The sequence below is a fragment of the Octopus sinensis genome, linkage group LG12 (genome assembly GCF_006345805.1).
Source record: "Octopus sinensis linkage group LG12, ASM634580v1, whole genome shotgun sequence".
Taxonomy (NCBI): Eukaryota; Metazoa; Mollusca; class Cephalopoda; order Octopoda; family Octopodidae; genus Octopus; species Octopus sinensis.
In genome coordinates this window covers 76571064-76597802 of record NC_043008.1, presented here as the reverse complement: position 1 = coordinate 76597802, position 26739 = coordinate 76571064, and the positions used below count along the sequence as shown (strand labels likewise).

At 34.8% G+C, this 26739-nt stretch overlaps 1 long non-coding RNA gene across 1 annotated transcript; it reads right to left on the bottom strand.

Annotated features, from left to right (window-relative positions):
- Nucleotides 1-2086: 2086 nt before the first annotated feature.
- Nucleotides 2087-13539, bottom strand: LOC118765672. The gene is made up of 3 exons (XR_005001541.1): nt 13527-13539; nt 13058-13062; nt 2087-2221 (listed from the first exon to the last, which is right to left on the bottom strand). It is a non-coding gene; the product is annotated as an uncharacterized LOC118765672 (long non-coding RNA).
- Nucleotides 13540-26739: the final 13200 nt, after the last annotated feature.

Below are 26739 nucleotides of genomic sequence, written 5' to 3'. Positions count from 1 at the left end.
CTACAATTATTGAGGAAAGTACCAATTTCTGACAAGCTTGTCATATTGGGAGATTTCAAAACAAGAGTTGGAAATGACGTGGGATTGGAAAATGTAATAAAAATGGTGTAGCTCTTTTAACGTTTTGTACTGAGAATAATCTAGTTGTTACCAACACTCTGTTTAAGCAGAAAAATGAATATAGCACTCAGGATTTAAGGAAAGGCATCTCATAGATCATATTTTGATCAGGAAGCGTGATATGAAGGATGTTTCTAGTGTTCAGACCATGAAAGGAGCAGAGAGCGGGACTAACCATCATCTAGTGCGTGAGAAAATGAAAGTTTCAATAATTCCTAAAAGTTGACAGTCTGGTCCTATGGTACCGAAAAACTTAAATGTTGCAAACTTCAATCACCAAGCAACTTGCAAAGATTCTACGATATTATAGAAAGTATCAATCTTGATCCAAAAAAATATATGGGTTGATATCAAAACAAAAGTATTTCGGCGTAAGTCCAGTTACTGGTTTTCAGACAAATCACCAGAAATTCATGATCTACTTTTAGAAAAACGAAACCTAGGCAATACACTTCTTTCTCAGTTTTTGAATCCCAACTCAAAGGAAGCTTTAAAAAAGCTGAAAGCGAAAGAGCAGCAGACTATTCTAGGGAAAATTAAACAGGAATGGTGGAATGACAGAGCAAAAGGGGTGCAAGAAGCAGCTGATAGAAATGATGCCAAAGGTTTGCACTCTAATGTTAAGGAGGCATATGGCTCAAAATCTTCTTCAGTAGCTCCAGTAGGAAGAGCAAACGGACATGTGTTTTTGACTGACACCGCTTCTACTCATAAAAGTTGAGTGGAAAATTTTTCTGCACTTCTGGATAGACCATCATCCATTGACATGAGGATGATAAAAAATATCGAACACCTTCCATTTATAGAGAAGATGTCATTTGAACAAACTCTAAATGTCATTTATTTAGCTGTGAATGAGCTGAATAACATTAAGTCTCAAGAGTCTGATGGAATTTGTGCAGAGGTCTTGAAATATCGAGGAGACAAAATCTTTGAACTCGTAAATATATTAATTTGTCGCTGTTGGAGAATTGAGGGAATACCTGAAGACTGGAGTGATGCCATTTTACTCTCCTTGTATAAATCGGGGTCAAAGGATCTGTGTGGTAATTTTCGTGAGATTTCGTTTTTGCTTGTAGTTGAAAAGGTCCTTGCCCACGTTCTGTTAGAATGTTTAAATACCAAATATAGTATCCTAGTCTTAGTGTGGTTGATTGTGTCTTTAGTATCAGAAAATTTCAGGAAAAGTGCATTGAACTGAATCTTACCCTATACCATTGCTTTGATGATTTAAGAAAGGCATTCGACACTGTTAATCGAAATGCATTGTGGCTAATTCTAAGGAAAATAGGTTACCCAGAAAAATTTGATACGAAGGCTTGAGTTAATTTTGATGGTAGGCTTTCTGAATCTTTTGCCTTGGAAAATGGAGTAAGCAAAGGAGACCTTGATGCACCCACCCTCTTTGCAATATACTTCGCTGTTGTGCTGTTACACGCTTTTCAAAACTCTGCGGAGGGTATTTACTTAAAATATCGAACAACAGGGAATATTTTTAATCCGACCAGACTGAAATTCAACATAAAGGCTTTTATTTCACTCATTAGGAAACTCTTATACACTGATAATTGTGATGAATTAGGCTTGACCATCAATCTGAAAAAAGAATATCAGTTGTAATGCTTCAGCCTGAACGTGGTGTTATTTGCGACCTATCTAAAATCTTTGCTATGGGTAAGGTTGTTGACTCTTTCATTTACCTTGGAAGCTCTGTACAGAGTGAGGGAAATCTAGACACAGAAATACTTCTGCGAATTCAAAGCGCAGTACAAGCATTTGGTCACCACGCGTTTGATTTATAGTCACCACGCGTTTGACGCCAACAACGTATAAATAATAACACAAAATTGTCTCTTTACAAATCGTTTTATTCTTCTAGAACATGGACATGTAATGAAAGACATTTCAAATAGTTTGAACGATTCCAACAAAATTGCATTCGCCGGGTTTTGAACATGGAGTGGAGTGAAATTATTTGAGGAGGCCAGGATAACACATCCAAGACTCAAGAGAGATTTAAAGAAGAATGTTGCGATGGAGAAGGTGAATCTCAGTGACCTTTTTGTGGGCACAGTTTGTGATGAACCATGCCTTTCTTTTGCTAGGCTCAACTCTCATTTGAGGACCCATGAAAAACGAACCTCCACCAACTATTCTACCTACGAGGGACGTTCAATAAGTAATGCCTCTGACCCACTTGCAGTTGTTTGATCTAGCTGAAATTTTGCATGTGCAATTATTCATATCTCTATAGAGTAAGTGGCAAATTACAGCTCTGAATTAATTGTGGTTTCTGATTTACAGGTGTTTGAACCGAGTCAAGTGTGAAATGGAGCCTGTTGAGTGTCGAGCAGTGATCCGGTTTTTGTATTTGAAAGGACGCACACCACGGGAGACTTTTGATGAAATGAAAGTAACTTATGGTGATGATGCCCCATCATATGACCTTGTAAAACGCTGGCATCGTGAATTCAAACATGGTCGGAACTCTGTGGAAACAGCTCCCAGATCTGGTCGCCCCTTCTGCCATTGATGAGGCATCTGTCCGTCAAGTTGAGGCTGCCATTTTGGAAGATCGACGCATAATTATTCGCCAAATAGCCCATGAGGTCAAGATTAGTACCGGGTCTGTGGAAACTATCATTCATGACCATTTGCATATGCAAAAGGTGTCTGCCAGATGGATTCCCAGGTTGCTCACGCCTTTCCAGAAACAAGAACGCGTCGAGTGCTCGAGGGTGAATTTGGAGATGTGCCAAGAAGATGAGTCAAAATTTTTCAAAAGACTGATTACACAGGATGAAACCTGGGTCCATCACGATGATCCAGAGACCAAAGTCCAGTCAATGCAGTGGAAGCACCGTGACTCACCCCCTCCAAAGATGGCAAGGGTGCAGTCCTCCGCTGGTAAGGTCATGCTCACAGTCTTCTGGGACCAGGACGGAGTAGTGATGACAGATTTCCTGGCAAAGGGTACCACAATTGCAGGAGCCTATTATGCCTCACTTTTGAGGAAATTAAGAGAAGTTATCAAAATCAAAAGGCGGGTCAAGATCAGCAAAGGTATCCTCCTCCTGCAGGACAACGCTCCGGTCCACAACTCGCTTGTCGCCAGATCAGAAGCACAGGCGTATGGCTATGAACTCCTCCCCCATCCCCCTACTTTCCTGACCTTGCACCCTCTGATTTTCACCTCTTCCCAGTCATGAAGTTGTTTTTGAAAGGAAAGCGTTTCCCAGATGATGCAGCCTTGATTTCTGAAGTCACGTTCAGGTTGGAGGACCAAGCTGGGGTCTTCTAAAAAAACGGTCTCCAGAGCTGCATCAAACAATGGGAGAAATGCGTAGCTCTGGGTGGTTCCTATGTAGAAAAAGACTAATAACTGTGCCAAGTTTCGTTGCTCTACTGCTATGGGAAGTGGGTCAGGGGCATTACTTATTGAACGCCCCTCGTATGTATCTGTGCACACCTTTCAATGCCGTGTATGCCATAAGGTCTGCAATTCTAAAAGAGGTCTCAAAATACATTTTAAAGCCAACAAAGTTCAGAACTTAACGACAGCTCTTGATGGTCCAAATCGGATATGCAATCTATGTAAGTGTCTTTTCAATACGCAGTCTCGTTTAAAAAGCCACATCAGACGCCATGATGAATCTAAGGTATAGGTACAAGAGGTGGTCAGACTCTGCATACGGAGTAGACAACCACCTTATATATATATATATGTATACAAGACTATATTATTCTCTGTATATATGCGTGTCTCTGAGCGTACAAACATATATATGTATGCGTCTGCACTGGCGGAAATGAACAACCATATACACATTGTTTTAAAAAATATTAAAGAATTACTTATAAGTATTATTTTGGAATAATGTGTTTACGTCCCCGTAACTTAATGGGGACCGTTACTTAAGCAGCAATGCAATTTCACTACTTCCATTGTATGGAGTATATAACGTTTATAATAACATTTCCACTAGAACCAGAAATGAAACCAGAAGCGTGAGATAGAAGCAGCCGTTTTCGCACTAGGTTTTTAAACGAAAGACATAAAGAGAAGCGCTTTCTTTAAACCTTCATGTCATATTAAAAGAACAAAGACAAAAAGATCAAACAGTGGGTATTTCAAAGGACAAGAGACTCGATTTACCAACTGATGATCGGAAACGATCAACTGTGAGTATTAGAAATTGGAACCTTTCAGTTATAATATACATACATACGTAAATACATAATACATACATACATAAATACATAATACATACATACATACATACAAACATATATATATAATTAAATAATATTGGGGTAAGTACCTTGTAATATGGCCATGCAAAGTTCTACACTTATTGGCCATCTGATGTCATCATACAGTAGAAATGCTCTTGCGACTGTAAATACATCAAGAATTCAATAATATCTATATAGACAGATGAATAATTGAAACTGGATTGAACGACAGCCTTTATTCAAAATCACTACAACTGTTTCGACATATTTTTACACTCGTAGTACATTGTTGAGATAATAAGATTACCACTTTGTGTAATCAAGATCATCCATCCAAAGTGTAAGATGCGCTTTCTCATGTGATTGTTTTAAATAATCCTTCGTTAGATCATACTGTCCTTTCACGAATTCATCTTACGACAACTTTGTATTTCAGTCCTCAATAAAGTATGTACAAGTATTAGCATTTATAGAATCGGCACCAGGTTTTGCTCCTTATATGGAAAGAAAATCCGATCCATTGATGTTTGAAAGCAAGCTTTATATATATATATAAATATATATATATATATATATATATATATTATATATATATATATGTGTGTATATATGTGTGAGTATGTATAGGTGTATGCATGTATGCACACTTGCTTTAGTATTCATTATCCAACTGAGTGAAATAACAGCATGATCTAACAAAGAACTTATTTAAAACAAACATCTGAAGAAGCGCATCTTACATTTTGGATGGATGGTAGTGATTACACAAGCAAATTTTAACATTTCACCAATATACAAGTGTAAACATTTGTCGAAACAATTGTCGAGGTTTTAAATAAAGAATGCCGTTCAATCCATTTTCTATTATTTATTCATACATACATAGATACACGCACACACACACAAACACACACACGCGTGCGCACACACACACACACACACACTCACACCACTCACACACACACACACACACACGCAAATAGTTTTCTTGCATCATGATGATTCGTGCCGTGTATCAAAATGTCAACATCATGACTGCTGTTCAATGCTTTATGAACCCTGTAAAAATTGTGAGGCCAACTGCTTGAGAAAGGCAAAGATTTTTCTGAACGAGCTGAGCCATCCAGGTGAGTGAGGATGAAAAGTACTTCTGCCAGGACCAGTTGCATAACATCCAGAAAAACAGATGGCTTGCTTACAATCCGTGTAATTCCACGCGTATCATCAAAACCAAATTTCTCCAAACTGTGATGGTGCTTCGATGTCACTCCAGTGAGAGTGACGTCAGGCTGCTCTACATATTTAACTTCACCAGCCCCAACATTTCTGGCTTCCTAACTCCTGGTGACCCCCAGGGATTATATGTGTGTGACGCAGTTGAGAAAGATACCAACCACTCTATCTGCAATACGAAGACCAAGTTTGCGGCCAGGATCAAGGAGGTGTTTGAAGATCTTCCCAGAGACACAGCAAGAAACCATGAGCTATGTTCCGGAGTCGTTTTGAAGCACTGATGAGAGCTGAGGGCGGCAACTTTGAGTAAACTGTTATCTCCCATCTATCACCTAAAGGGTGTTCAGGTTAAATTTGTTAGTTTGCATAAAAGGAAAAAGAAACACAATATTCTATCGGAAAATAAATGTATTTTAAAAAATCGAAAAGTATCAGCTAGATCATTCAATTTATATCGAACATGTGTTTACTCCCTTACTTCCCTTTTTTATCAGTACCCATTCCATGTAGTTTCCTTTCTATATTTCATAATTTATACAACATTCTTTACATATTCGCTTCTTACAGTTTTGTTGATTTAATATTTCATATCTACTATATAAACGAAAATGTATGTGCGTGCGTGTTTGTGTTTGAGTGTGTGTATGTGTGTGTGTGTATCTGTGTGTGCGCGCGCGTGTAGCCTCGAAAGTCTCTGAACTCTAGAAAAACAGATTTGATTTTCGAAATCTGCGAGAAAAACGGATTTGATTTTCGAAATCTGAGTCCCAACGGCAGATTTTCGGTTAAAATTAATCTAAAAATATAATTTGATCTGGGAAATAACTCAGCTTTATATCAACAAAGCTACCACTTTTTATCAGTCTCCCCCAGTTTCTGTCTCTGTTACTTCTTTCCTCTCTCCTTATATTTACCACGCTCTCTCTGTATATGTGTGTCTTTCACGCATGATTCTGCCTTTCAGTTTCCATTGTTTTCCTTTTGTGTAAAGCTTTGTCATTGTTATGTTTACTCTCATTATGTGATAGACAGCTATCATTTATAAAACACTAGTTTCCAACCCCTGTCTTCTGATTGCGTAAAAATGATCAAAATCTAAACCTCTGTAGCATTTTTCCAATATTTTGTTTTCTGGAGTGACTGAATCAGAAAATACGATTTAGCGAGAAAAAGTACATGAAAATGCTAAATTTAGAAGTTTTCACTTATTTTAAAAATTGAAAATCTGAGACAGCCACAGAAAAGATCTCTGTCTATATTTGTCCATCTTTCATTCACACGTTTGTACTTGTAAACTTTACCCCTCTGTATATATTTACCGCACACTCTGTCACTCTTTCCATGAATATGTATATTGCCCACGCTTAGTATATCTGTTTTTGTGTTTGTGTGTATGTGTGCATGCGTGTGTGCATGTATGTAAGAAATTTCATTGTTTTATATGCTTAAGGAAGTAGATTAGTTAAAGTGTTAGGGAAGAAATCATGTAGTGTCTCTTCCGACTCTTTGAATTCAAACTGTGACACCTCCGCTGTCGCTGTTGTGGAGATGTATCGACGGTCATTACTTTGGGTCAATATCGGTGGAGAGGAGAGACTTGCAAGCACGCATAGGCAACAGTTAACCTCTTCAAAAAAAAAAAAAAAGACAATCTTGCAAATCATTTCTTTTGCAGCGGAACAATATCTGGAACCAGGTAGTAGTTCTGCAACGAAAATTTTGTTGCTGCATGAAATACAAATTAAATCTGAATTTAACAGCTTTGTGTGTTATTGAATAGTTGCTGCGGAAATGTAGGGAAATATTGGTTAGGATCTGTGCAAATTTATATCACTGAAATCATTCCTTCTTTGTTCAGATGCTAATAATACATACATTTTTATGTTGCTGAGCGTTTGTATGTCAAACTTAGTGGAAGAATCTATCATACAGGTATGCATACATACACTCATGCACATACACACATACGCATTTAGACACTAACACTGATACAAACATATACACACACACGTATGCATACATATATAAATGCATACATATAGGTATATGTGCTTTTTGTGTGTATGTAATACGAAATATGATTTTCTCTTTCAATTTCTTTTATTTCTTTCTATAGATCAAGGGTTGTTCAAACATACATCTGTCATGTACTCTGACTGACTGGTCCACCACACTGCAGTTTTGAAAGTAAAAAATTGCAGGAAAAGCATGATGTGAAGAAAATAGTTTCCTTTGAGAAAAAGCTACTCAATATTGTAAACATAACAAATGACAAACATATGCATTATTACTTTAAGAAGAATGTCAGCGCACTGATTGATATCTGTAGCTATACTGGAACTTAGAGCAGTTAATATTACTCTGCTTTTTAAAAATGCGCAAGTTTGACATCTATGTATTTAAAGGGGAAAATAAAACTTCCAGACAAAAATGATCTGAAAACAGTGTGAAATTTATTTTTTTCTAGAATTTTAAATAAGAAGTGAAAGTATTCAAAGCGTTGTAGTAATATTATTTTTCAGCCTATTTACCAGACGATAGCGTAAATGTTTACATATATATATATATATATATATATATATATATATACATACATTACGTCTCAATGAGTTTGATCTCCAATCATAAAGTATTCAATTTTGGTTATGCACATTGTTTTAGACTGAAATTGAAAGAAATGTCATTTCAAAATTAATGATAACAAACTTGGCATCCACTAAATCACCGATTCTGAATAATTACTTCACTTTAACTTATACTTTAGAGGGAAAGACACTGCCTTGTGTCATCACGTTGGTTATTGCTGTAAAGAACAAAGAAATGGTAGAAAATCAGCATATTTGATCTGAAACTATACTGCATTTGACTGCTGTTAGAAATCGCACCATCGATACAGAATTAAGAAAGTAATTGGTAAATACTTTGGACATAAAAAAAGAAAATGATTTTCATTAACATACCAAATTATAAAGACGAAATAACTAACCTAGAATTATACTTTTGGTAGCAATCAGCAATCGTAACATAGATTAAGTCCAAGACGACGTTACAGAATAGTTTGGAAAATTCTTGAATTCTGCAACATCAGAACAATTCTCGAAGGTAACGCAACACTTTGAAAATTCCCCACATATGTTAAATTTGCTGGAGAGTGATAAGAATTTAGGAACTTCATCTAAATTTGATAGTGGAAGTTTTCTAGAGAAGAACGAGGAAGATTACTTTCTTTAAAATCAGAGCAGAGAAATATCGTAAAAAGAAAGATATAAATTAAGAATTGTCAAATAGAAGAAAACATACTGCATAGCATGAAAGCTCCATAATTTATATAGAATCAGAATGAAAGATATTCACATAGAGCTTGTTAATAACAGTAAACTCAACTCCGTTATCTAAATGGAAGTCACAATTGTTACACTCCCAAAGCAGTTACAATTGTTACAAATTTTCTATAATTACAAAACAAAATAGATTCGTTCAGTTTTCTTCATTCTTTGTCATGGGTAGTGATCCCCACTTTAAACTATCTTTTAGAATTAAAATCATAAAAAAAGTAAGAGATGGGATTCTCTTTTCACCATTTAGTTAGAGGTGGGAGAGTAGAACACATAGTTCTTTTAAACACTTCTGACACTAGTGGGAGAAAGGAACGAAGTTATCTACCAAGATGCTTACAACAGAGTAGACTCCAGTAAAAGCACCTAAGAACAAAGTGTGGATTTTAACCCGGGTGTTAACCTCTCTAAAACAAGAATAGTCTTTACAAGGAAATTTCAGTTTCTGTTTCACAAATTTTACTCTAAATACGGATATATAGTATACACGGTATATAACACACGCCAAAGATACTATACTATGGGATCGAATTGAAAATCACATAGTTGTGAATCAAAGTTGTAATTCCCACAAGCATAACTGTTGTCATATTAATATCTGGGGTAATTTCTTTTTAGTTTGATATTTTATTAGTGTTAACAGTGTCAACGCAACGATATCTGGATCTCTGGATTAGAATGTGTCACTATTTACCAATAAATTCTGATAACTTTCTTTAAACTACTATTAATTATATTCTAATTGGTAGGATTCTATCGATTCTTGACATATAAAAGTCAAAATTGTTTCATTAAAATAAGAACTTAAAACTGAGAGAGTCGAAACTAGATGCTGGAAAGTATTTAGTTCGATGCTCAGGTATTTGTCAGATAACAGGCCCTCTGCGATTAAAAAGTAAAATAAATGATATAGAAATTTCCACGAAAATCATGAAAATAGAAATTAAAAAGAGCTCTAATACAAGACAATGTGGTATGTTGAGGTGATAGAAAGCATTAATTTATGGCAATAACTGAATAATGTAGTCGTAGAAGCACGAAGTACAATAGCCAGTCTGGTAAAATATAAAATAACATGAAGAGAATTAGAAAATACAAAATACGAATATAAGATATTCAAAGTGAAAAAATTTAAATATCACCGAGAAAAAAAAATGAAACAACAAAAGAAAGTTGAAATTAGATGAGATCATGAGTTAGGAGAGATAAGAAAATGAAAAGAAAAAAATCTGAGATGAATGAAAAATCACCAAAATAAAGAAATGTTAAAAAATACAATATTTTATGTAAAATAAAATCTTTTAAGTCTGTAAAAAAATTCATCAAAACCTTACACCCCACCATATTCCACTAAAATATGGAAATTGACAAGGAGATTTGTAGAACTTTGGTAAGAGGCCAGTGGAGTTGAAATATCACAATTTATATAACTTAATGAAAAGTAAAAAAAAAAAATCACTTTATTCCTCAACGAAATTCGAATAAATTTTGAAAACGGGGTAGAACTGAATGGAGTACATATATTTAAAGAGGATAACATTTCATAAATCTAGCTAAAATAATTAACATGTCTAACATGCATTTATGAAGACCTAGTTCACCCAAAACAAAGATTTCTTAAATATGCTAAATAATGATAACATACCAGCTGGGTGTATCAATAAAATAAACATTATTATGTTGTGTCTGGAGAGAGTCATTCTTTTTTGGTGCCTTATAATTTAACACACTCACCGGTAATATTTCCACTTATTTCTTTTTTTATTTTTCTAAAATTTTCGTTGCGTCTTGCAACCTTTTCAATAGTTTTGACTCTGTCCGTTGCTCACACTTTCCCTATACTAAATAGGAAATATAGATAGTTGATATCATATCCCCATACCCCCAGTTTACACAGGTAGAGTAGAATAGTTAGTGGGCTGTTATGTAGATGTATGTATGTATGTGTATGTGTGGGTATATATATATATATATATATATATATATATATTATATATATATATATATATATATATATATGTAGATATATGATGTATGTATATGTGTGTGGGTGAGTGTATACATTTCCTTGCTCGAGAACTCTCTGAACAGTTTCTCTCACTCAACAACTTTTCGACCATATCTTTTTGAGGACATCTATTTCTCTTCATCCCTCTCAGAAGTCATCATCCTCAGTGACTTCAATATTCGAAACTCATCTTACCTCTCACGTTTATCCCCCGCAGGTACAGAATCCAAATATTTTCCAATCCTTAACCATTTACATCACATTTCACGCTCTCTGGGTGACACACACACATATTCCAAATACCCGTATCTTCTTACTCACTTCCAAACTCTACTCTCACACTCTTGAACCGTTTCTGCACCTTATTAGATTACTGCTGTTTCACGATAACCCACCACACAGCCATATACTACACAAAATATCGCACTTAAAATCATCTGACTGATTTTGTCCCACAAGATCTATGCTATCCTTGGTATAGGTACGTCCCTGCTGGCCCACAGCTTGGCGGCTATCTAAGATACTTCTCTTAGGCATGTGCCATAAGATCCCCAATTGCCAAAATCCACTGGCCAAGTATACAAAGTGTACTTACTCTGCACTGCAGACGTATGCTTTTCTATTTTGCCGAGTCCTTCGTCACTTACGCTACTCGTGCTGTAGCCATTGAAGTCATTGTAACATACACACGCACACACGCACACACGCACACACACACACACGCACACACACACACACACACACACACGCACACACACACACACACACAGAGTAATCAACCATCAATTTATATATAACCAAGTTAGTTTCCTTTCTATTTTCTAGTTTCTTTTCTATTTCATAGTTGCTACGTTAACTATAGTCAATGTCGAAATATTCTATTTATTTCTTGCCCTGCACGTTTATTGTATATTATTATATATCAAGTATGAAGGAACGCAAACTGTCCTGATAGAAAATTGCTTCACAATCTCGATACATTATAAAGGAAAAATAACTTTTTTGATAAAATCAAAATAGTTATTCGGGCAAATGGCTAGAGAACGGAAATTGAGGTAAACAAAAGCTACAGTGTGAAATGACTTTCATCATAAACCAATTACTGATAGAGAAATACATAATACAGATATGCAACTACGAAAAAGCAACAAGAAAGCCAAAGAATCTCCCATTATTTATTCACGTATAATATAATATATTTCTGAAGCAAGAGGGAGATTATTTTGCCTGGATGGAAATACAGTTATCAGACAGACACCTCTATATGCAGTTTCGTGTGTTTTACCAATTACTCCTGTTTTAATGTTTGGTAAACACAGACGGGATGTTCTGATAGAGCATCATAACATCTACCACTGCGACCATTAATGTATTGTAGCTAAGCAACATCTTTAGCTGAAATCGAATGATGGTGCATAGTCACGGTATGCGAAACCAAATCTCAGCTGGCAGGTGAATGAAGAGGCTGCGATTGTAAGTGGCACACTAAATTACAGTAGAGTGTCAGAGACTAAAAGTTTTCGAGTGACAGATACTGTATACTACTTTATACATCTCTACTAAATACATCTCTACAATATACACTTCCATTCCACAATACGTGCATCCTCCATATTATACACTCCTTCCACATTACTTCTCTACACTCTACCTCTTCTCCACTATATCCCACTTTATCCAACCCTCCATTACAATCTACACTCTCTCCCTCTATTTCATTGCAGCTTAACACCGTAAACGAAAGTTCACGAAGAATGCTATCTACGTCGACCGCACATTCTCGATTGAATGAGGAGACCGGTACAGGAGAGACATACCTGGTCACAGCAGTTGCATTGGAGATTCTCTTTTTGATTTGGTGCTGTTGTATCATTTTCTCGTCATGAAAACCCTGTACGCAGTTCCAAAGGAAGCGATATTGTGGCGAGTGTGGCCGAAGTCTGGTAATCGAAGACTATCGTAGACTACTACATACATGCACTACACTAGATTATACCAATGGACGGCATCATTATTAAAGGTAATGGAAGTGTGGAGGATTGTCGGAATTTGAGAAGTGGTTGATAAAATAACTTTCTGCATTTAGTTCTATCCATTTTCTTCTTGAGTTCAAACCCATCTTTACCCTTCCTCATCCGTTGCATTTGGTGTCAGTTTAATAGACTATGCTCAATTCCAATATTTCAGACTTAGTCTTTATGTTAGGAACCTTTACTAATATTAATGAAATGGAAATAAGTTGTTATCGAAACAGTGGAATATCACATGCATAAGATATATTTTCTTCCGTATAAGTAGAATCTCATTGAAAATGTTTTACTTACATTCATTCAAGATCAATAAACTAAATATCGGTCATATTCGTTCTCCCTCATAGATTCGGTTCACTGGAATATTATCTACTCACCTCCTACAGACACGACTAGCTGAAATATTATCAGCGTTTCACTCCTATTGACCCACCTTAATGGAATATCACTAAAGTTCCAACCCTAACCTAGAAATCACACAACTCACTGTGTTTGTACTTAAATCTGTTATTAACCTATAACATTTGCATAACATAATCCCATTTATTGGTTTCAAAATTTGACAGAAGGCCAGAATTTTTGCGGGTGAGAGTAAATCGATTCAATTGATCCTAGCACTCCACTGGTACTCACTTTATCAAGCCCAAAAAGATGAGAGGCAAAGTAGCCCTCTGAGGAATTTAAACTCAGAACGTGATGACGTATGAAATGCTGTAAGCATTTTGCCCGGTGTGCTAACGATTCAGCTAAGTCACTACCTTATGTGTCAATAATGATTACATAGAGATTCCTTATACAATTAATAGCTATAAAAGATATAACCTGTTTCATTAGTAGTCATAAAAATACTCTATGAGGTTGTGAGTTCGATTCCTGGACAGGGCAGTGTGCTGTGTTCTTGAGTAAGACACTTTATTTCACGTTGATTGTAAGTGAAATATTTCCTCCTCTAGGATAATACACCAGTATATTTCAGGTAAAACCCATAGATTCGTTTACACTGCAAAATAAATTAAGGCATGAAGAACAAAGTAATTTGATAGAAACCAAGTGAAATGTCTGAAGGCGTTTTGAACTTGTAACCTGTGAACAAGAGGTCCAATAAATTAATCTAATCTACTCTGCCAGTCTAATTAAACTCCGATACCTTCTCAGGCGAAGGTAATCGAAACTATTACTGAACATCTATCAGAGAAAGCATCTCGTTCTGCCCTGACAACTTTATGGCTCTAAATCGAATCAATATGATATAAAAGTTTAACTTGATTTTTCGTAAAAAATGCTTGTTTTTACTCCAACATTTAAAAGAAATCAAGGTTTTGGGAAATAGTTTAAAACTTTAAATAGACACAATGGAAACTATCGATTATTTGGCGATCAAAAGCCAAGCACTGAAGATGAACATTCCAATTTTAATATTCTTTCATAAAACTAATCCTAATTTTGAATTTAAAACATATTGGGCCTCAGTAAAAATTTATTTACATTTTTTATGGCTAAGAATAAGGAATTTATTAAATATGCATATTCGCAATATACATTTGTATACCGCATAGTTATATGCACTCATACACGTGTGCATAAAATTTTATTTTAGTATTATGGTATTCCCAGCTTGTAAATTTATTTTAAAATTATATCATTGGATCGATACTTGCTGATTTTTAACGAACATTGAAGAGTTTGAGGCAAATCGTAGATTTTAACTAGTTTTTCGATTCCTTGTCAGAGCTAATTTACTTGACTTGCACTAATTTTTATGGCCATTAGAATGGTATGGGCGTCATATCATTTAGGCTCTCATTTCTTTAAAATTTAGCGCTACAAAAAGTTCGGTGCTTAGCTACAGATCAGTCCTGATTGAGCAGAACTATGATCAATGCCATTCTGTCAAGAGATATATTGTCAAATGCGTCTTTATTAAGACGACAGACAATAATTTGAGGTAGATCGGTCAAGTTATTTTCAGTGGGATTTAAAACACACCGAAGTAACATCAAAACCGATAGTAATAACATACCTGATGAAATGATGTAAAATCTGTTTCGAAATCAAATTTCTGTGCAAAGAATCAAATTACCAGAAAATACGTCACACGTTAGAAAATTGGATCAAGAGATAATAGGACATTTTTGCAAAGAAACATGAACGAAATAATATTTAATTCAATGAAGATATTCTGATCTAGAGTATAAATTTTCTTGACAATAACAAAAAAAGATATTATCACTTTCCATCTCTCGAAATCCATTATTTGATATTCAGACAAAAACAATCTGTTGCAGTTTTGTATAATCAAAGTATAGCTATAAGAAGGCACACCCGTCCATTTTTAAGCGCATATAGTAGCATGTACCATGATTTCACTATTTGTTTGAGGTATATATGTAGTTACATACACACCTCCTCAGCCCTCTCACCCTTGATTCTGTGTATCATCCAGAATGTACGGCTGAAAAGGAAGGAGAAGTATGCCAGCACCTGACTGGTACACACTACGACTGAGCAGACTGAGGCAAAATGAAATGAAATGCGTTGAAAATTTATGAGCTGAAAGGTGATGATGGTAAAAATGAATAAGTAAACTACATTTTGTAGTGAAGTTTTAAACCGTCAATCCATTTACATCTACACTTGTATCTATACCAAGACATATTCAAAAAGGAAGAGGAAATGGTAGGTATATCCTTTATGGAGGATACCCTTGATAGAGGGCATGGTTAGTGTCTCTGAAGTAGAATGGGAAAACAGCAAATAGAAGTGACATAAATTGGTCAGAGAATTTGAAAGTCTTTCAGTTTGATAGCAACAAGCATAGACGATGACAATCTGGGATTGTCAGTGTTTTTAACTTTACGGAGGAATTAGTGAAAATTCGAGATGTTTTCGAGATGATGTTGGCTGCCGTAGATGGAAGTAAGGAGTAGGAAATAAACTGAGGTTTTGGTTAGAAAGCGTGCAGTCTCAGCGAAGTTTTGAACTAAAAATATTAATTGCTAACATGGTAAATATTTGTTCGCTAAACTATAATATCTCTACATTTCAAATGCTTTTATAATAATATCACATTAGTGATGGAGTTGACAGTGTACTATGGGTTTCAGAAGGAAGATATTAAAATTCTGTTGTCTCTGGAGTGGGAAAATTTCTGGATTAAAATTTTTTTCTGTTACGCCAAAACTCTCTTTTTCCAAACATGTCCTGACAGTGAATAGTGAAGTCACTTGAAGTAAAACAGATTGTGCTCTGAACTCACCCCTCATTGCGAAACTGTTTGAGTCGAGATAATCCAGTAGATACTGGCTAGCGTTAGGTAGTTTGCTTACAGCGCCGATACGATGCTACTGAAATTTTAGAGCAATAGTAGTCCATGTGGATTCCGGAGTTTTTGAGCCTTTCCTCTCATTTTGGGACTTTCCGATCATCATGCTAAATGACAAAACATTGTTAGTTGTCCTCAGTAATACCGCCATCTGTTGTTGCAGTCCATTCATTTTAGTAGCATACTGAGTATGCTGAAACCATGATGCAGTCTGCTTCATTGAGGCTTATTGATTCCTGAAAAGATTGTATGGCAATTCCTATTTGGCTGCTCACCGAGCTTGTGTGCCTGTAAGGAAGCAGTCAGTAGTTTATTTCTTATCAACTTATTGCATTCAATCCTTGTTTACTTTTCTGTAAAGTGGTCCTGTAGTCCTCATAGCTCACTGCTGTGTAACAGAGGTAACAAACATGATTGATGGTCAAGGAAATTTATCTGCTATTGACACACATCTTATCCAATAAGAACTTCTGCCGATGTTAGAAAAAAAAACTAGGTTAGTTTTTCTTTGCTAACGAGTATACACAGTGAGACGATCCACATTAATCTTTAAGACTGAAAACCATGTGTGTTATTTCAGTAAAACACAACTATGTAAGTGTAAATATATAGGAAAAGAAATGTTTAGTGAGAAATAACGACAGTTAAAGTCAGAATATCCAGTTTTATATCATAAAATACCCAGTATCAACAATATGGAGAGTTTGTGTGTAATAAAATGGGAAAATATATGCTTCAGAATTTGAAGTTATTAAGAAAGTATTTCCTGAAATATTTCCTTAAAGACAACCAAATCATATATAAACTGAATTATATATAAATAAATAAAAATCTCATTTGAGGAATATTTTACTGGAGATGTGATTTATTGCAAGACTGATTATCCAGAGAAACATATTTAGAAACTGTCAGTGTAAAGAAATATTTTCTTGAGATTAGAGAAGGTAAAATATATTTTTTTAACAGTTGGCAAAATAATATTCTTCTTTTATTATCAATTCTTATTTATTTTGGACCACATATTGAACTTCTAAAATTCCAATTAGTGGTACAGACTGGTAATTTAGAGAGCAAGTAAATTTTGATATCTTGACTCAAATGGAACAGGAAATATAACCCTAAGTAGTTATGCTGGCTGAAATTATATCAATCGTTAGCTATGACGATTCATATAATAGAACGTTATAAAGTCACCCAATGAAATGCTAAGATTCTTTTTGTGTCACACATACGAGGTGCGTTGTAAAAGTAACCAACATTATTGATGCCGCGTGGATAAATTCCTTTGGAAACGAATGCGACTCAAATTTCGTGCCGGTAGGCTACGTCATTTCTCAAGTGTTACGTCTATAGTGCAGACGTTTAGTGTGCGCTCGTCGGATTTTCGTTTTCACATTAGATGACTGAAAGCATCGAACAGAGACCATAAATCCATTTCCCCATCAACAGCGGTGATGATCTTCATGAAGTCTGGAACGTGGTTTGCGCTGTCCATTTCCATACAGAGTTGCTTCTGCTGCTCCACCAGCCCCTTGAGGACAAATTTCCCCGAGAATTTCTGCATGCACAGATCCCCCATTAAAATAGAATGCAATGATTCTGTGCTTATTTTCACTTCGTGAACAATTGCCTGGATTATTACACGGCGGTCTTCCATGAATATTCATCGGACCTTCTCAACCGGTTCTTCGTTTTGGCCTGCCTGAACGTGCCTCACTTTCCACTGAGGTGCAACCATTTTTGAAGCAGTTTTACCAATCATTGATTTAATTTTTGTTTATAGCGTCATCGCCAAAAGCCTGTTGAATCTGCAGGATGATTTGTGCTTGAGTATCACCAAGCTTTTGGCAAAAGTTGATGTAGTATCTCTCCTCGAGGCGTTCGGTAGAAACGAAAATTCGACGAGCGCGTACTACACGTCAGTACCCTAGGCATAACAACCGGGAACAGACATAGCCTACAGCTGCGGGAATTTTCAAACATGCACAGAAGGGTTGGCGTCACCTTTAACCCAAAGGATTTTGCCCATACGGTATTAGTTTTGGCGGGAAAAATAAAGACGGATACTTTCTGAATGCACCTCTTATGTTTTGAGTAATATGATTGATAAATTGTACAGAGATAGTAGCTGGAGAATTCTGACAAAATTTCTAAAACTTACACAAGGCAACACCAATCATTGAAGAGGTCTAAAGTCGATTGAATCAATTGTTCATGTGCAGTTTATCGATCCCAGAGGAATAAAAAACGAATTTAACTCCGGACAGATTTGATCGCAGAAAAATTGAAGGGACGAAGTTAAATACAACATTTAATTTAAACGTCTGTACGAGAAGCTACAATAATTAGAATCGGTCATGCGATGATAAAAACGAAACTGAAGAAATTGTCAGAGTTGATTGTAGAGGCAAAAATTGGTTTCTAAAGGATTTTTAAAGACACTTGAGAATCTAGTGGAAGAGATGTAAACTACGAAAATAATTGATTTTAATTACAAGGAATATTGAATTAATACAAATGTAAAGCCGAAGTCGTTAACGGTAGACGTTTAATGCGGATAAAAAATTCATGATGTTTTGAAAAAATTAGAATTATCAAGAACATGCTTAGACAAGTTATTTTACACTCATAGCCATTTTATTTGGAATTAACTTGTCTACCAATCCATTACATTCAATTTATATTTGCTGTCTATTGTTTAATTTGAGCTAATTGCACAGTAAACTACTTCAATTATATATTTCACGACAATTATGTACACTATTGACTCTTGTCTCTTGTCTCTAAGGAACATATAGCTAAGACGTAAACATAATACAATCAATTTTATTCAAGCAAACAAATCACAAACATAAATCTAAATCTAAAATATAAATTTGTTTATAGAGAAACATTATAATTAATCAAACTTTTATATGTAAGTACATCAACAAATATATCTACTCCCTCATAAAGGTCAAACGATTGACAATCACAAAAAGATTAAGAGGAAAAATTATATGAACTGCATTAATTTATGAGAATAAAGTTGCCTTGAATAGAATATAAAAATCTTTAAAATAAAATGCCCGGAAGACACAACTGTAAATACAGCTCTTATTATCAGCACAGCGTCGAAGTTAAATTATACACAGTCTTCTTTGTAATTAAATTCAAAATAGACAAGCTTAAATAATACGGAAGTGAAAAAAAAAGAAAAAAAAAGAAAACATTAATCATTACGGAAATTCATGTTCTTTATTGCATTGAAGTGTTTCATTTTGGAATGAGAGAATTCATACTTGCCAATTCCACGGAATTATCAATATTTACTCCTAAAAATCAACGTTCAGTCTGCTACCAGAGATTTGTAAACATCAGCTTGTTGATTTCTTTCCTAGCCGGAAGTGTAATCAATTTTAATATGGTAGCCATGGTGATCACGCAACTTCTTAGCATTCATGGATCATCATTATTTTTGTCAGAAATATAAAAATAACTATTTTGTTGTTAACCCTCTTCAGTATAAATGTTACAAACATTCACTATTGGGGTTGCAAACTGACCCAAAAGTCTTTATTTCTCTCTATGGTGATTTTTAAGAGAAATAGTCATTGAAACACTCGGTCACTAATGTAAAGTCTTTATACTAATGAGCATTTCATGATTGTACCTTGGTCGTTATAATGGCCACTTCATTCCCTTTTACAGTACATAGATTTAATGGTTTTCATCGTATATTCACAACCTGCTCACAGATTTGCTTTCTCTCTTTCCTTCTCTATCTCTCTCCTTTACTTTCTAGCACAAAAGTTATGACACAACATTCCAGTATATACAGTTAATAATTCCATCAGCATTGTTTATGTAATTAAATTCAGAGACACTAAGCAAAATGTACGGATTTAATATACAAGCTCAAAGTATGTATTATATATGCATATATATGAACATTCGTTCGAAATAGCTAATGATTAATCTCTCTCTCTCTCTCTCTCACACACACACACGCACACATAGCCCGCACTCACACATACACTTGGGTTAATGATATATTGTAATCAGTATGTAAACATGCGTGTGCGTGTCCATGTAAGTGTAACCGAATTGTCCTTCGGTCAAAGAAATTATTTGGTAACCATTCAAGCAAGAATTATATTTTATAGTAAAATTGTCTATGTGACGCGGCTGTGTGGTAGGAAGCTTCCTTCCCAACAACATATCTCCAGGTTCAGTCCCACTGCGTTGCATCTTGGGAAAGTGTCTCCTGAAAGAAGCACGTAGTATATATTTCGTTTTTGTATTAGGTTTGCAAGATTCTTTATGTGAATTCGTGTGTTGAAGCATATTTTATTGTGCCTGGGAAGAGTCATTCTCCTTTAGCGCCTTATAATTTATCACACTCACTGGTTCGATTTCCACTCATTTACTTATTTATTTTTCCCAAAACTTTCGTTGCGTCTTGCAACCTTTTCAATAGTCGTTGACTCTGACTGCTTGTATGTGCATGAGTTTGTGTGACTATGTACGTGCGTCTGTTATGTATGAAAGTGTGTCTCCATATGTGTCCTTGTGTGTGTATGTGTGAAGTGCACGTGTATGTATATGGTCATGTCTTTCAGTTTTCATGTGTGTATGTGCGTTGGTATGTGTGAGCTTGTCTGTGTATTACCTGTATACCTATCTATCTATCGATCGATCTATCTATCTATCGATCGATCTATCTATCTATTTATCTAGTTACTTTCATATCTGTTTACCTACACGCCACACACACACACACACATACACACACGTCTACATGTATATTTCCTATTTATGAGGACCTACAGGATGTTTCATTTATGAGGACTTACAAGAGTACGTCCTCATAAATGAAACATCCCCAGTACTAAATAAGAAATATACGTAGAAGATAGTCATACACCAATACCTAGAGTTTATATATATACAGGTAGAGATGTTAGTAGGCTTTTATGTAGACGTATATATATATATATATATTTATCTACACACACATATATATATATATAGATTTATCTACATATATATATATATTATATATATATATATATATATATATATATATATATATATATATATATATATATATATATATTTATCTATACATATATGTAGATAAATAGATATGGAAGTAAACGGATAGATAAATAGATAAATAGGTACATGGGTAATACGGACAGACAAGCACACACATATACACACAAATACACACACAAATACACACGCATACACACATACATACATACATACATACATACGTACATACATACATATGAGTATACACATGAGCACAAACAAACACACAAACGAAAAGAACGCAGCTTTGATAACAGAGTCAATGGCTGTAGAAGAGGTTGCAAGATGCAACGGAAATTTTAGAAAAAATAAATGAATAAATGAGTAGAAATCGAACCGGTGAGTGTGTTAAGTAATAAGGCACTAAACGAGAATGACTCTCTCCAGACACAATATTTATGCGTGTGTGTGTATTTGTCCCCCACGCCACTTGAAAACCGGTGTTGGTTTGTTTACGTCCCCATAACCTAAAGCTTCGGCAAAAGAGACCGATAGAACAAGTACCAGGCTTTAAAAGAAGTACTGGGATCGATTTATTCGAATAGATTTCTTCAAGGCAGTGCCCAAGTAAGTCCGAAACAAGCTAAAGTATAAAAGAATAAAATAATTTATAAGTTGTTGCTCTGTGATAGAGCTTGTGCATTTTCAGAACGGAAATATTTTAAAATTTGGCAGTTCCATCCTGGCGCATGTTGATATATGTCCGCTTAACGGGATTTTCATGATTTTCCTACATTATTGATTTGTTGCTAGTGTCCCGTGAGTCTTCTGCAAAGCAATAAACTCGTCATCCACAGAAAGTTATGGTGACCGGCTGAACGTTCGCCGTCGTGACGAATTCTGAGTGGCACATATGTTCTTCACCTGCGCGGTGAGTTTCCTAATGGCCTGCAGAGTGTCCGCTTGAATGGAATCAGGCTGCTGAAAAGAAGCTACGACTATTGAGGGGGAAGGAAAAACAGTAGCCAATTTGTTGTCCGCAGTTCCATTTCCAGTGTACTCCAAGATTCTATCGGCAGACAAGGCTAACTAGTCGATGAGAGTGATGTCCATGCTAAGGGCGAGAATCCCCTGCACGTGCGAAGGCAAACGAGAGAAGAAAAGCTGTTTCAGAAAGGAGCTGTCTTTGGAAGAACCCTCGTTGAGCTCTCTCATTCTGCGCAGCAGTTGAGTCGGCGTCCTGTCCTCCAAATATTCGTCACAAATTAACGTGCGGAAACGCTTGCTCTCGGGTATGGCCGTCCTGTGAATAATCTCTCACTTGACGGATGAATACGCAGCATCTTTAGGGATGTCAATGATGATATCCTTGAGACTAATAGCCAGTGAGGGAGAGATAGAACTCAGCAGTTGCTGCCGCTCGGATGAAATGTCACTCGCCACGAAATACGAGTCCAACTGGGAAAACCAGAGCCGCACATCACTAATGGCTGGTAACGGTGAATGGCTCATTCTGACTGAAGTCTAAATTGACAAAAACAAACAGGCACAGTCCGACAAAATCTTTCGTGACTCGTATTCTCACTCCAAATTTGTATATTGGAACCTATGATAAGGCAAACTCGAATAATGTTATGCAATGGCGGCGAGCGGGCAAAATCCAGACGAAAACGATGCATGCGTGAGGCACATGGTCAAGCGATGGAGACGAAGGCCATCCGCCATGTTGTATACAACAGAATATTGACACACATGGGTGTCAAAAAGGAGAACCGGCTATTCAAAATACTTTTTGTTTTTGTTTTTACACGTATCTCCTGCCCTTCTTTTTTTTTTCTTAAGGAAGATATCCGATAGATATTTTCCGGCGTCGGGGTCACCACTTTAGCAGGTTTTTAGCCCACTAATTTAATATAATGTTCGGTCATCCTTCGATCGCTGTTAGAATCAATCCAGTGAGGAACAACAACAACTCGTGTGAGATTTGTGAAAACTTCATGTACACGAGGGATTTATTCCGATCCGGGATGAGAGCATTTACACAGCTTGAACATTTACATTCAGTAGAACAAAATGGAATTTGAACCAGGAAATTTTTTCGTCTTGCCGCATTCCATGACTGGGGAAAGAGGATTTAAGAAAATTCAATCAACGAGAAGTTGTCTCGTAGCAGGAACAGAGATGGAGAAACCGTGGCTAGCTGCAGGTAGTATGTGACAGAAAGAGGATATTACCTGTTTGTGCACGTCTTTTATAGCTATGAAATGAGCGCCACCTAGTTGCTAACGATGAGACAGGGAAGATAACTATAGGGGACTCTCATTAGAACATGACGGCACTGGATTCAACTAAGGTTGCCTTCAGATATGTACCACATTTTGGACTGCAAAATTTAGTAAACTTAGGGTTGGGTACATGTTTGCCGAAGTTAAAATGTTTTTTCGAAGTCTTCGGTTGCCTTTGCTTTGATGCTAAGTTGATTTTCTTAGGATATTTTCAATTTTTTGTTTTGAATTTCAAGCAAAACAGATCTGTTGCTAAACGTTTCATTATTACTTGGGTTAAAAGTAGACACAAAAGTAAAACATTTTGGGGGGCTTTACTTCTTATATTTTTGTCATCAAGGGGATCTAAACATTTTGCCCTTTCTATTCCATTTACAATAAAACTGAGTGACAACACCCTTAGTATTATTTTCAGTTCTAAATGTTGATCCTGTATTGCAATGTTTTATAGAATTGAGGACATTCTCTTAGCTAAGTTGAAGAGAATGTGTCTTTTTAAAAATAAGTTTAGGATGGCCGGATGTGAAAGGTAGTTAATGTTTGGAACCTGTGGGTATGAAGTGAATATACATTTCATATTTACTCATGATTAAAATGTCTATAAATGGTGGTGCTTTCTGGTTGAATTTCTTCGTAAATTGAATATTGTCGTTTATATTATTTATCAAATTCTTAAATTTCAGTCGTTGATTTAGATCATCATCCCACAAAATTAAACAGTAATCTAGGTATCTTTTCCCATTTTCTCTTCAATGCATGTACAATGTATCTCCAAATATGTATGTAGATTCTGTCTCCAGCAGATACTTCATAGACATCCTTTTCATGTTGACCTATTATTAGGCGTAACTTAGGTTCCCCCTGCAGTCCCCGATATTTAACGGCGCATTGAATCCTTTTCTTAGCCAATCAGTTCCGGATTTAACCCCGAATACTTAGAAAAATAAGTACTGGGATCTATTCAATTCTTCAAGGCCGTGCCTTTGCATGCTCCAGTCTAATGACTGAAACAACTTAAAAGATTTTATACAATATCTATTATATAAAATCCGTTCTGTCTGTGCGTGTGTGTGTGTCTTCTAGGATCTCGGGCATCCTCCATCCCATTGCGCTCAAATTTGATATGTAGATACCGACAGTATTAGGGCGTGTACAAGTCTTGGAAAAAGTACAAAAATCGATTCCAGGTGAAAATGCGATCGATAAAGCCATGGGAACGTGCATTTGTACGCGCAAGTACATCAGCTGTTGCGATCGATACTACACGTACGCGAGAAAAATGCACGTGCAGTTTGCGCAAAAAAATCATCATGCTTTTCTATCTAGATTTACCTCCAGCTAACCCCTTTGCATGCATCGCTTTTGTCCTGCTTTTCTTCCGTCAACCTGTACATAACTGCACCTTCCATTTTTTGTTGTTTTTGTACTGCTTGTAGGCACGTTCCTTTCCTGCCAAGCTTACCGTTTAAACCATGTTTGTGTTCTACCAGTCAACAGCCTTATCATTACTGGTACTTTAAACTATTCGGTTGCATATTTGTGTGAATAAAATTGCTTTTCTTTGGAATAGAAAAAAGTCTACCTTAATTTTTTCTTTTGCTGGTGTCTCAAATTTAGATTAAATCAGTGTTTCTCAAAGGGGAGGCCTATGAGACGGTCGGACAAGTTGTTTTGAGAAAATTTGGTTTAAATGTTTGACAACTCAGCACCGTCCATTGGACGGGGGGCGTTTTGCTCGTATATATATATATTATAAGAGAACAAAGTGTACATATGCCGCTATATATATATATATATATATATATATATATATATATATATATATATATAAATATATTATATTAAATTAGAGATAAAACCACTATTAGGCAAATCAAACAGTGAAAATCATAAGCCAATACATAGAAATAAAATTAATTAAAAAAAACATAAAATATAAAAAAATATAAAATTTTTAATTAGAATATTTAAATTAAAGTTAGAATTTAAAAAATTATTTAAATAATTTAAACTTATAAATTTTAAATATATATATATATATTTATTATTATTTTATTTTATTTTATTTATTTATTTTTCTAAATATATAACTATCAAAAAGTATTAAAAGTTTAACAAAGAGTAAACACACTACTTTCGTTTCCTGCCCGTAACCAATTCGAATAACAATAATTTAAATTCAATTAATAATTCGAATTTTGTTTACAGTCAATATTCAGGTTAATTGTAATATTTTAATAAATAATCAGAAATATTTAAACAATATTTTTAAGAAATAAATAATATAATAATTTTACTTATAAAAAACTCTATTATCAAACTAGAAACTTAACGATTATAATTATATCAAAACATCAATTATAATGTTAAATATTAATTTTAATTTTTAAGTATTAATTTTTAAGGTAAGAAACCAACCAATAATCTAATATCAGTAATAGTCAATATCTAATTACATAAATATTTTACAAAAAAACTATTATATTATTAAAAATATAAAATTTAAATAATATATAAATTATCAATGAAAATATATAAATGTATATCAATAAGATCTAAAATAATCTCTATAAATAAATATATATGCACTTATAATAAAGACCTAATAAATTAATTTTTCATATCTAAAGATGAAATAGCTAATTTCAAATATGCAAACAAACAATCTTAAACGAACGCTATAGCAAATTAACTATCTTTATATCTCGTTGGCTAAATAATAACTTTCAGAAATCTTATATTTAAAATACTTAAAGAAATAATCAATTCTTATATAGTATCAAATAAATACTATAAATATATTTATCAATGGGAATAATAAAACTAGCAAATATCAATTTAAAAAGACAATATATAAGTTAAAATAATAATTATAAGGAATTTAAAACTACAATTAATGCTATTAATACATGTATATACATAAACCTAACTTTAAACAACTCGTATACTTGCTATCAAACAACATATCTATCGCTAAGAAAATTCTTACGAATAAACTTAAAGTTAATATCTAATAATTATATAGAAAATTACGATAATTAGATCATTACATAAACAACCATATTTACATTAAAAAAATATTATATTATAAGACTTATAAAATATTAAAATTTAAAGATCTCAAATATAAATATATACTTAGCTTAGCGGG